The sequence below is a fragment of the Rhincodon typus genome, chromosome 19 (assembly GCF_021869965.1).
Source record: "Rhincodon typus isolate 14 chromosome 19, sRhiTyp1.1, whole genome shotgun sequence".
Lineage (NCBI taxonomy): Eukaryota > Metazoa > Chordata > Chondrichthyes > Orectolobiformes > Rhincodontidae > Rhincodon > Rhincodon typus.
In genome coordinates, this window is record NC_063350.1 from 47029433 (window position 1) to 47041732 (window position 12300).

Sequence of the window (12300 nt, forward strand, 5' to 3'; positions counted from 1 at the left end):
TGGTCAGGATCGTCCAAGATTTTCAGAGTGATTTGCTGTGCACTGCAGCTAGCAAACCCAAGAAGGAGAAACAAATCTTAGAATCCCTATAGTGTGAAAGCAGGCCATTTGGCCCATCCACATGGCAACCCTGCAACCACTCTTCATTGGTGCACATCCGATTCTCTAAATGTCCTTCAGGGAAGGAGATCTGCCGCCCTTACTTGGTCTGTCCAACAGGTGACTCAAGACCTGTAAAAACACGGTTAACTCTTAACTGCTAGTGCAATTAGGGATGGGCAATAATGCTGACTAAGCCACCAATGCCAACGTCCCTCAAAAAAAAGGATGATGTGACACTTTTGATAGTTGGTGATTAATGAGCGTTAAATGTTTCTGAGGAAGAAAGGTACTGGACAGCGCTACAGGCATTGGGTATATATAAATTTTGAATGTAGTAAAATGTCCCACAGGAACATTAATTAAACAAAGTCCGGCAATGATCCACGGGAGATATGGCATTTAACACCCTACCTCAGGAAGGAACTGCTATGATGCAGTGCAATATCAGCTCTTAACCACTCTTCAATTTTTGGTCGTTATGACTAATCAGAATTGCTCAAATTACACCGATTAAATTGTGTCAGTGCCATTGTTGGGGAAATGGAGGAGGAGTGAATTAGTGAGCCCATGATAAGAGCAGGGCTGAGGGAGCTACATTCAAGTCGCAAAGTAGCTGGGATAACTGCTGGCATTTATAAAATTCCTTCACGGATGCTGCCAGACCTGCAGAGCTTTTCCAGCAATTTCTCTTTTTGTTCAAGATTTAGGCCTCTATAACATTTGAAACACTTCCCAACTGATGGGAGTACTTTGAGATTTTTTTGGGAAATTAGCCACTTGAAGTGCTGTAATGTAGCTAGAGAGGAATCAATTTTCATACAGCTAACTCCCACAAATAGTGCTGTAATAACGATCTGATATTGGCTATTTGATGAAAAGATACTGGCCAGGACACCAGGGAAGACTCTCCAGCTCTTCTTCGAGGGATTCATTTCTATGTCTAGCCAAAAGAGAGGAAAGACAGGGTTTCAATTTAATATCTCGTTTGGAAGTCAGCACATTCAACAGCGCAGTGCTTCCTCAATACCATGATGATACTATGGCTTTAAGAGATGTATTTTGTCCTGGTTTTTTTTTGACGAAGAAAGAGACAGAGACAGAGGTGCAAATCAGTCTACTCAGAGCCAATAAAGTAAACAGTTTGACAGACCTTTGTTCTTTTTTTAAAAGTTGGGACAATAGAAACAACTTGAATCGGTGGGGTCAAGCTCCCGCAGAAGCAGGACTTTTAGTTTTTCATTAGCAGTTGTTGCTGTGGTCTTGAAGCTGGGTTTGGAAGCTGTAGTACATCTCTCTCTCTGTGTCTCCCACACCCCCACCTCCACTCACAGTTTTCTCTTGATAGATTTTCCTCCTGGACTGGAAAATTGCATGTGAGACAATCTATTTTACTGAATTTGTCTTTGCCAGGAGTGTGTTTGTGGGATGTGACTATATTGGAACAGTTACTGTTTAGTAGTTAAATAATCTATTATTCTGTTAAGCTTTCCAATGGAGTCAAGTTATTCCAATTTCTTCTTTTTTGTTGCATTTTAACTATAGTTTATGAATAAAGTGGGTTTTGCTTCAAGACTGTAGTTTGACCAATTGAATTGCATGTGGAATGCAATGCCTTTAAAAAAGAAAATGTTAAGATCTAGACAATCTTCTTAATAAATTTTGAGGGGGTTCTGTCTGGTCCGTAACACTACACTGACCTGGCTTTGAAGCTCACATCATTTCATCAGAACCTGATCTGACAAAATTTAATAATGAGCCACGAGGCAATTTTCAGATAGATGACCGAAAGCCACAATTAACCCTTGGCTGTCAAATTCAAAGAAGGTTTGGAAGTCATAACCTTTCCAACTTGAGGACAATAGCGGTACTGACTGAGCCTTGACTGATACACGGTTGATGCTACAGAGTTCTCTGCCACTATAGAGACACAGCACGCTGGCTCAGTGGTTAGCACTGTTCCCTCACAGCACCAGGGACCTGGGTTTGATTCCACTCTCAGACACCTGCCTGTGTGGAATTTGCATATTATCCCTGTGTCTGCGTGGGTTTCCTCTGGGCTCTCTGGTTTCCTCCCACAGTCCAAAGATGTGCAGGTTAGGTGGTTTGGCCATGCTAAGTTGTCTGTAGTGTCCAGGGATGTGCAGGTTAGGAGGATTAGTGGTAAAAAAGGGAGGGTTATGGGAATCAGGAATGGGGGCAGGTCTGGGTGGGATGCTTCAGACTGTTAGCATGGACTTGATGGGCCGAATGGCCTGCTTACACACTGCAGGGATTCTACAACACACTTTTTGTTCTTGTTCCTTTCTTTTTATTAGCTACTGGCAGCATAACTGACTCTCTGAGAGGTGAAAACCATATCTTTTTATTTGTTCTTAGGATGAATGTGTCACCGCCTGGGCCAGCATTCATTGCCCATTCCTAATGACCCTGGATAAGGTAGCGGGGAGCTGACTAGTTGAACTGCTGCAGTTTTTGGGGTGGAAGTGCACCCCGCTGGGAGTGTTGGTGGAAATAATCTCAGTTTTCTTGCAAACCATCCTGAAGTGCACCTAGCAGATCAGGAGTGGAGTAAATCTGCTTCACTGGTTGTTGATGTTCACACTGAAGGGTGGACACTGGAACATGATCTGAATGTAGCCCAACTTAGAAAGGGTCGACAGAGAGAGGCCGATTTGCACTAAAGGACTGACTATTTAAGTGAGAGCCAGAGGCAAGAATCTCAATCAAGAATTCACAGCAGAAATCAGCTAAAGTACTTAATCAATGCCCAATAACCGAAAAGCTTGTTGCTGGATGAGCCAATGGAATACTCTGCCCATGTTCTTGTGTAACGTCCCTGACAGTTTTCACATGTATACATCTACCCCTTGCCACATTGGTTACATCTCACATTCTTGAGTTGACTTTGATCAGAATTGCAACACAAATCAAATCTGAATAAATGCAAGCTGACAAGCTGCTGTTACCATTAGGAAGGTTAGTGTTAGACATAAATACTTATTTAGATTCATTTAAGATATATGAGGATATAATATTGAAATTAGAGCTAATCTACTTTGGTGGGAAATGAGGAATCACTTTTCCACACAAAATCTAGTGACCTAGGAACATTTTGCCATAATATTGTGGATATTGGGTCAATTGAAAGTTTCAGGTCAGAGATCAATAGATTTTTGTTGAGTAAGAGTATCAAGGGATAGGGAACTCAGTTGGAAAATTATATTAAGGGACAGATCAGTGTGACCTAATAGAATTGCACAGTTCATTTAAGCGTAGGTGGCCTACATCGCTTCCCATTATTCTAGTAAGGAGGGATCCGTACAAATAAAATTCTGCCAAACTGATGTAAACATTTTGGATATTGCAGTTTAAAAATTTGAATGCAAAAATATCCACTATTCTGCAGGATAGCTGAACAATCTGAACAATCTGAACTCTCAACTTGTGAGTGATTGCATGAAAGCTGGTCACATGAGGGAAAGGCGTCATGGTTTTTGACTCTTTAATCTGTGTCACACTCTGAAAGAAGATAATTTAATTCAAAAGTGTAATGAGAAATTCTCTGTCAGATTTTATCAAATATTTTCATGCAACATGAAATATTACTTTTAATTTCTTCTTGGAATGTGATGGTGATACATAATCAAGTCCCAACACAAGTGGCTTTGAGAGGGTGGTATTGGGACATCTTGAACTGCTACAATCCTTTTGTCAATGATTTCCCCATAATACAGATAAGTATTTCTTTGTGAAAAAAAACACTAATGGGATGTGGATAGTTCTGGCTAAGCCAACATTTACTGCTGTTATTGACCAGACCAAACCTACTCAAAACTTGTCAAGGAGATAGCCTAGACCCTAACTTTGTTTTATTTTAAAGGCAAGAGCCAGGCATTGCATTTTGGATGCAATTCAATAGGTCAAACTATCAGGCTTGAAACAAAATGCACTTTATTCACACACTACTCATTAACTATTCCAACAAAATAACATCCCATAAGCACATCCTTGGAAAAGATTTATGACTCAGCAGCAGGACAGGACAATTAATATAACATTACTATTTTGACCTGTGACAGTAGAATGGATTCTCTCAACATTTCTTCAAGATTTATTCATGATGAAGGAAATCGCATAGAATATTACTGAGACGCTGTCTGAAATCATGCCTGATTTAATTTTGAGTTGATCAGATTTTGGATACACAGAATTAGCAATTTGCAGCAATGTAAACTAAAAAGCCTATTTGTACATTAATTAGAGTTCTGTAATATAAATAATTTCTGAGTGAATATGCTAAATCTACTGTAAGTTTCAAGCATACTGTGGTGACAATGAATTATTTACATTACATTTCAGTTTAAGATGTGGCTGTGTCAGCAGTTGAGTTAGAAAGACATGGATTCAAATTCTTTTCTAGGATTTTTAAAAGTTAAAACTGACACATGATTGCAATACAGGAGGACGGCTGCTGTTTCGGAGGTGATGCCTTGGAGGTGCAATGTTAAACTGGGGCCTTTGCTGTGCTCCAGGGAGAAATTAAAAAATCCAACACACTAAAAGTATAATCAGGTAGTTATCCCCAATGTTGCAGAAAATATATATCCCCTAATCAACATCACAACTTCAGGTTATTTGGTCACCACCACATTCCTGTTTTTGGGGCGTTACTGTGTGGAAATGTCTAACTGTTACCAACATTATATATGATCAGACTTTATAAAGTGCTTCATTTACTGTAAAGCACTTTGGGAAATTCTGTGGTTGTGACACACAATATAAAAATGCAAGTCTTTTTTTTATATATAAAAGGCAGTAGGATAGAGATATTAAATAATTCTTTACATGTATTGTATATTAGAAGCATCCAATTAAAAATATAAAGCTACATTTAAAAGCTGTGTGCCTGACATTTCATTCCTTGGATCAATCTCATGAATAGATACCACAATTAGCCAGGTTTGCTTGGATTTCCTTCTCAGCCTATTCTTTCTGGCCAGATAAGCTGTTGTCCTGGAGTATTTCCTTCCTGAGACAAACTTGCTTTGTAACAGGCAGTTAATAAAGGGAAACTTGTAGATATAGTGTATTTATATTTCTAAAAGGCATTCAGTAAGGTACCACATTAATGGCTATTGCAGAATATCAGAGATCATGGTATTGGGAGTAATGGATTCACATGGATTGAGGATAGATTAAAGCACAGAAGGTGGAGAGTCAGGATTAATGGGTCTTTTTCCAGTCGGAAAGACAAAACTATGGAGTGCCAAAGGGCTTCAATTATTTACTTTCTATATTAATGGCCTGAAGGAGGAGGCAGTGTGTAATGTCACCAGATTTGCTGATTATACAAAAATAGTTGAAAGGGAATGATGTGATGAAGACAAAAGGAATTTCCGAGGAGATATAGATAGGTTTAGTGAATGGGCAAAAACTAGGCAAGTAAAGTTTCATGTAGGAGAGTGTGAAGTTTTGCATTTTGGTAAGAAGGATCAAAAGGCAGACTGTTATTTAAATGGAGAGAGACATCAACATTGCAGCGCAAGGGATTCTGGATATTCTTGTGCATGAAAGAAAAATGATTAGAAATAGGGAAGTTTTATTCCAACTGAACAGAGTGTTGATGAAGCTGCAACTGGAGTATTGTGTACAGTTTTGGTCCCAAATCTGAGAAATCATGTACTGGTATTGGAGGCTGTTCTAAAGACATTCACTAAACTGTTTTGTGGGATGAAGGGTTGACTTATTAAGAACAGCTAAACAGATTAAGCTTTTATTCATTAAAGTTTAAAAGAAATTGAGGAGGCATGACATTATTGATACTCTCAAGATCCTGAGGGGACTTGACAAGGAAGATCTTGAGAAGCTATTTCCATCATTTGAAAACTCTTGAATGAGAGACCATAGTTACAGAACAAGGGGATAATAACTTAAAACTGAATTACTTTGTGAATATCCGGAATTGTCTACGCCAGAAACTTGTGGAGGCAAGCTCCCTGAAAGTATTTAATGAGGAGGTGGATAGATTTTTGAAATATTGAGGAGCTGGCAGAAAAGAGTTGCGGCCTGGGGCAGATCGGCCATGATCTTATTGAATGGTGTAGCAGCTTTGAGGGGCTGAATGGCTTATTGTGGAGTCAGTCTTCCAAACTGCTTTCTCTGCGTGGTATTTCAGCCCATCCCACCCCACACCATAGGTAGATATGAAAGAGGAAGCTGCATAAGAGCTCCTCAGTTGGACTGCAAATCCCAAGGAGTGTGATTTGAGATGCATTTTTGTTGTAACTACATGTTATTTAAGTCATAATACTCTGATGATTCCTTTGGTCCCTGTCCCCTCTGGTGTGGGTCAAAAAGCAGAAAGCACTTGTAACTCATTGAAAATTCTGCCGAGGTACTTATTCTGTATACTTTTATATCAGTAAAACATTGATATTCTTTATGAGAACTCACAGCTATACCTATTTAGGGAGTTAGTGAGTAATTGAGAGCCAGTATTTAAAGCAACTTGCAGTATTCTGGAGGACAGCAGAGGATTTGAAGTTGTGCTAAAGCTGAAGTGTCTGCATGATGGTATGAGGAGGTGCTCTACCAACATGTTGTATTTGCATATCTACATCATGAATGCATTGAAAAGATTCAAAGTAAGATTGTAAGTACTAAGCACCATTGATAAAACTTAACCACCATCCTGACCTGCACTCATTTAATTATGTCCTTTTAAGCATCTCAAATAACTCCCACCATGAATGGCTGATACTTTCAGCTGCCTAGGCCCTAAGTTCTGGAATTCCTTCACCATTCCACCTCCTTCCCTATCCTTCTTCGTTACAGCATTTCTAAGATTTTGGTCTGTATCTCTTCATGTGATTTGGTGTCAAATTGTCCCTTATAAAACTCCTGTGAAGTGCCTTGGGTCATTATTTGAAAACCGTTACATAAATTCTAATAGACAATCCTAGGAGGCTGAAATAAATGTTACTCAGACTCCAGAAGTTCTGCCTGAAAGTGTGGTTTAGGAAAGGTTAAAAGACAAATCAACCTAACAGATGCATTGAGCTGAGTATACCTGCCAAATTTTAATGCTTTTGATTTCATATTTGAACAAGAAGAAATTGATTATTGCTATTCCCTTCCAATAGGAGGTTTATAGCTGACAACTCAATCATTTTGCAACAAATAATCACTGCTTCTGCAGCCCAGAAGCAACTAGTTATTGTTATTTGGTAAGGCTGGGCTGGGATCAAGTCTGAAGTACCTGAATGCTTCCACACTCTGACATTTGAGATGAACTTGCTTTCCAATGGGATTTGACATACAGGGGATGGAAACACATGCTATCAGTTGTGTTGTGTAAGGAATTACTGCCAATATTTTATTCAACGTGCAACAAAATAGAAGGGTGTAACTTTGGCATCCATGACAACATTCACTGGCCTAGGATATCAACAAATTTTAAATAATGTGTAGAAAAATCTGACCTTTGTTTATTTTATCAAGGTTCACCAGGTAAGGAAAAATAAATTCAACTTGATTTAATTTGATTTACCATATATATTTGAGTAACAGTCAAAATTTTTAGACTATTTTATAAAGTTAAATTTATGCAGTTGACTATTACATGGATACTACTTTTGAGGGGCTGAAATTCCTGCTACAGTCCAAAACACCATATCATTAGCAGAAGCCTAATTGATCTCTAAAAAAAAGAAAAAAAATGAATTATGGTAATTACCAGATAAAGACAAAAATGAATTAGTAAGCTTTTATTTATATATACAAAAAGTGAAGTAGTAATATAACATGCCTTTAAATTACAATTACATAGTACAGCTTAAATTAAACATTCAAATACAGAAGTTCATTAAAATACTACAAAAGCACACTATTCAACATCTTCAGCACTGAAATAAATCATAATCATCAGGATGAATGATATCATAGTACAGATCCTCTTCATCTTTGCTGTCCATAGTTAGAGATAGCATATCTTTTTCTTCTTCATCTATGTCATCCCATAGATAATCGTCCTCTATACTGTCCCCTCTTCGTCAGAGTCATCCAGACTTGAAACGTTAGTTTGCTTTCTCTCCATGGATGCTGTGTAACATGCTATGGTTTCCAGCATTTGTTGTTTTCACCCTTTACTTGTGCACAGTACACTGGCTGTGGTCAGCCAAGTCAGAGTCAGTTCCCTGAACTGAGGAGATTCTAAATCCCCTGTTATTTTGGTCAGCCAGGCCTTTCCTCATTGGCCCAGTTTAACAACCTCAATCAAGGATCTCGTAGTCATTGAGATCCACCCGGTACAGGTTGTTCTGGAGTATGCAGGTTCAATGTGGTGACTTCTTATGGTGAGAGAAATAAATATGATTTAAGCAAAAGTGTGTTGTATTATTCTGCAGCAATCAGTATGGGAAATGTATCAATGTCACATTCTTGACCAAAACTTTGGATTGAGAATCGCTACAGAAAAGGAGGAATGCAATTAAACTGGCCATGTTTTATAAAACATGGAACGGGCTGGTGGGAGCTGACAGAAACCGATACGTAGTGCCCTCAAGCAATGATAAGCATGAGGTAGGCAAGCAGAAAAAGTACAATGATCATTTGTTACCAGCACAGTGTATCAACAACCTTTCTTCCCAAGGGCCGTCCCACAACAACGAACAATCTGTAAAAGGAGTATAGCCACTTGGAATTTTAAAGACCCATCTCTTGATATTTATATTTATAAGTTTTTTTTCATTATCAGCAGGTTAAACATTGTCTAACTTGTAATAAGCATATATATGATGGCGGAATACAAATATTAATCAATGATGCTGACACAACGAAAGCAGAAACAGAAGCAAAAAAATCTGCTTTTGGGCTTTGTTTTGTAAAATTCTTTCTTGAAATATTAGCAAGGCCAATGTATGCTCCCATCATAATGCCTATTGAAAGGGCCCAGGTGCACCAGTGCAGTCCATGTAACACAGAGACACCCACGACTACACCCACGATATTCATGAGAAAGTACAGGTACTGTTTTGCTTTCTACTTTCTCAGAGCTGTTCCCCCTTTATTTTTATATTCCTCCCCTTGCCCACTCTGTTAGAGATAAACCAGGTTTTACTCGGGAGCATCTGTCTGCAGGGCTAACTCTGCTTCTGTTTCAATTGACGTTGCAAAACCTGCCGAGTATTTCCAGCTTTACTATATTTTATCTCAATACTTGTTTGTTGCAAGACCATTATAGTGCCAAGGATACCCATGTTTTATTTATCCAAATGCAGCTACTGATCTTGTTGAAAAACATATCTCCTACTCCAGGTTAGACAGGGAATCAGCTTTAAGCAGGAAGACTCCCAAGAACATTCATGACTGAAATAAATGGTCAATAAAGAAAACACACACACACGCTAGAATTCCTCAGATCTCACATATTGTCCCCTAACTATGTTTTTTAATTGTTGCTAAGATCTGGACATCACTGACAAAGGGAACATTTATTGCTATCCCCAACTGCCCTTGTGAAGGTCATAGTGACTCATACCTCTGCTGAGTGTTACTGAAACAGATCCATTGGCACTGATATTTGTTTTAAGAGAGTGATTGGAGTGTCACAGTCTTCAATTGGCACCAACAATTTCAATTAGAGAAAGTAAAATATTGGATTGGCAATAACGCCATTTATGATTTGAAGATGTCTTCAAACACCTCAACCCAATGATTAACTTTAGAAATGTCATCATTGTTGTAATTCAGAGAGTTGTGACACCAACTTGGCACATAACAAGATTTCGACAATTAGCAATATGACTCAATAATCTTGTTTTTTTGTGGGGATTGAGTACTAAATATTATCAACTGTAGTGTCCCAGGTCTCCTCAGTCCTCTGCAATTTGCTTATTGATGTAACAGGTCCACACCAGAAGCCATTTTGCTAGCCCTGCACTCATCCCTGGAACATCTGGACAACAAGGACATCTACGTCAGACTCCTGCTCTTTGACTATAGCTCCACCTCCAACACCATTATCCCCTCCAGACTGATCTCAAAACTCTGAGACCTTTGTCTCAACTCTGCCTTCTGCAATTGGATCCTCAGCTTCCTGACCCATAGACTGCAATCAGTGAAGATAGACAACTGCACCTACTTCAGGATAACACTCAAAACTGGAGCCCCCCCCCCACCAAGGATGTGTTCTCCAGCCCCTGTACAGCCACCATTGTGTAGCCAAATTCCAAACAAACACCACCAATAAGTTTGCTGATGAACCCACCGTGGTAGGACGGATATCCAACAACAATGAATCAGAATACAGGAAGGAGATAGAGGGCTTGGTGATGTGGTGCAATGATAATAACCTTGCTCTCAATATCAGCAAAACAAAAGAACTGATCATTGACTTCAGAAAGAAAGGAGGAGAACACACCTCCCTCTGCATCAATGGAGCAGAGGTTGAGAGGGTTGAGAGCATCAAGTTCCGAGGAGTGACGATAACCGACGACCTGTTCTGGACTTCCCACATAGATGCAATGGTCAAGAAGGCTCAACAATGTCTCTTCTTTCTCAGCCAACTTAGGAAATTCGGATTGTCCATAACCAACATTTACAGATGCACCATAGATAGCATTACTGTTCTGCTGAGGACCATAAGAAACTGCAGAAGGTTGTGTGCACAGCCCAGACCATCAAGGAGGCCAATCACCCATCCATGGACTCCACTTATACCTCTCGTTGATGTAGAAAGGCTGCCAACATTATCAAAGACCCCTCCCACCCCAGTAATGATTTTCTACAAACTCTTCCATCAGGCAAAAGATACAGAAGCTTGAAAACATGCACTAAGCAGGCTCAAGAACAATTTCTTCCCTGCCATTATTAGACTGATGAATGGACCCTCTAACTTCGAATAATGTTGATCTTGTTAAAGTTGTCCTTGCCTTGTGCACGTCCTGTGTGGTGTAACCTGTGTATGCTTCACTCTGTCCAAGTTTTTTTTCAGCCTATGATCTGTATATCCTTGCTTACTATGATATGCCTGTACTGCTCATAAACAAAGCTTCTCACTGCACTTAGGTACATGTGACAATAAATCTAAGCAAATCAAATCAAGAACATTTGGGATATATTTCTGCTCTTCTCCAAATAGTGCTGCAGGGTTTCTTCCATCCACCTGAGAGGGTAGGCAGCAGCTCAATTTAACGTTTCTTTTGAAGGACGGGGACAAAATCTTCTGATCTCACTGATGGAAAGTTTAGAAGTGAGAAGGGCATTTTGTTAGAGAGTATGGTATCAGACCTAAACCCTGCCACATTCTCAACTTAGCCAGAATTAAGGTCTTGGCTGTACGGCCTATGACCCACCAGCTCAATTTGAAACCTACTGAAGCACTTAATACCACTTAAGATCATGCATCTTACTGCCATTGGGTTTGACCCAGCTGTACCTAAGGCCACTTATCACCTTAAATTGGCATCCTTCAATTTAAGGTCATTAGTGCCCAATTAAGGGACGGGTCATTGTGATTGGGGGGAAGAAGGGACATGAGAGCCACTTGTCGACAAACAGGAGGCTGGAAGAACACAGCAGGCCAGGCAACATCTGGAGGAAAGGAGCAGTCAATGTTCCAGGTATTACCCTTCTTCAGGACCGGATGTGGGGGTAGGGGGAGCTGCAGATAAAGAGAGGTTGGGGGAAAGAGGTGAAGCTGGAATGGTGGTGATAGGTGGACACTAGTGGTAGGTATGACCAGGTTGGCCGATGAGAGGGATGAATCTGATTGGTGGCTGGAAGGGAGGGTCAGGAAGTGGAATGGAAGGGAGGAGATGGGGCTGGAAGGGAAGGTGGAGGATGGGTGGGAAGGTTATTTGAAATTGGAGAACTCAGTGTTGAGTCCTCCATGCTGTAGGGTGCTCAGGTGGAAGATAAGGTGTTGTTCTTCAAATTTGTGTTTCGAGTCACTGTGACACTGGAGGAGGGTGAGGATGGACATGTCGGAGAGCCACTCATTGCCTTGTTTCAGAATACATTCCTCTATTTGTGATACCCACACTGTGAAACCCATCCCAACAATACTTAGCTCACAACACTGCGAGTTTTCTTGTGGCAGCAGTAACAGCTGCTCAGTGGTGTTGCTTACCACAGAAGCTACTAGTCTCTGAATAGCCAGCAGTTTTTCTTGAGGTGGGATATTTGTCCACCCCCACA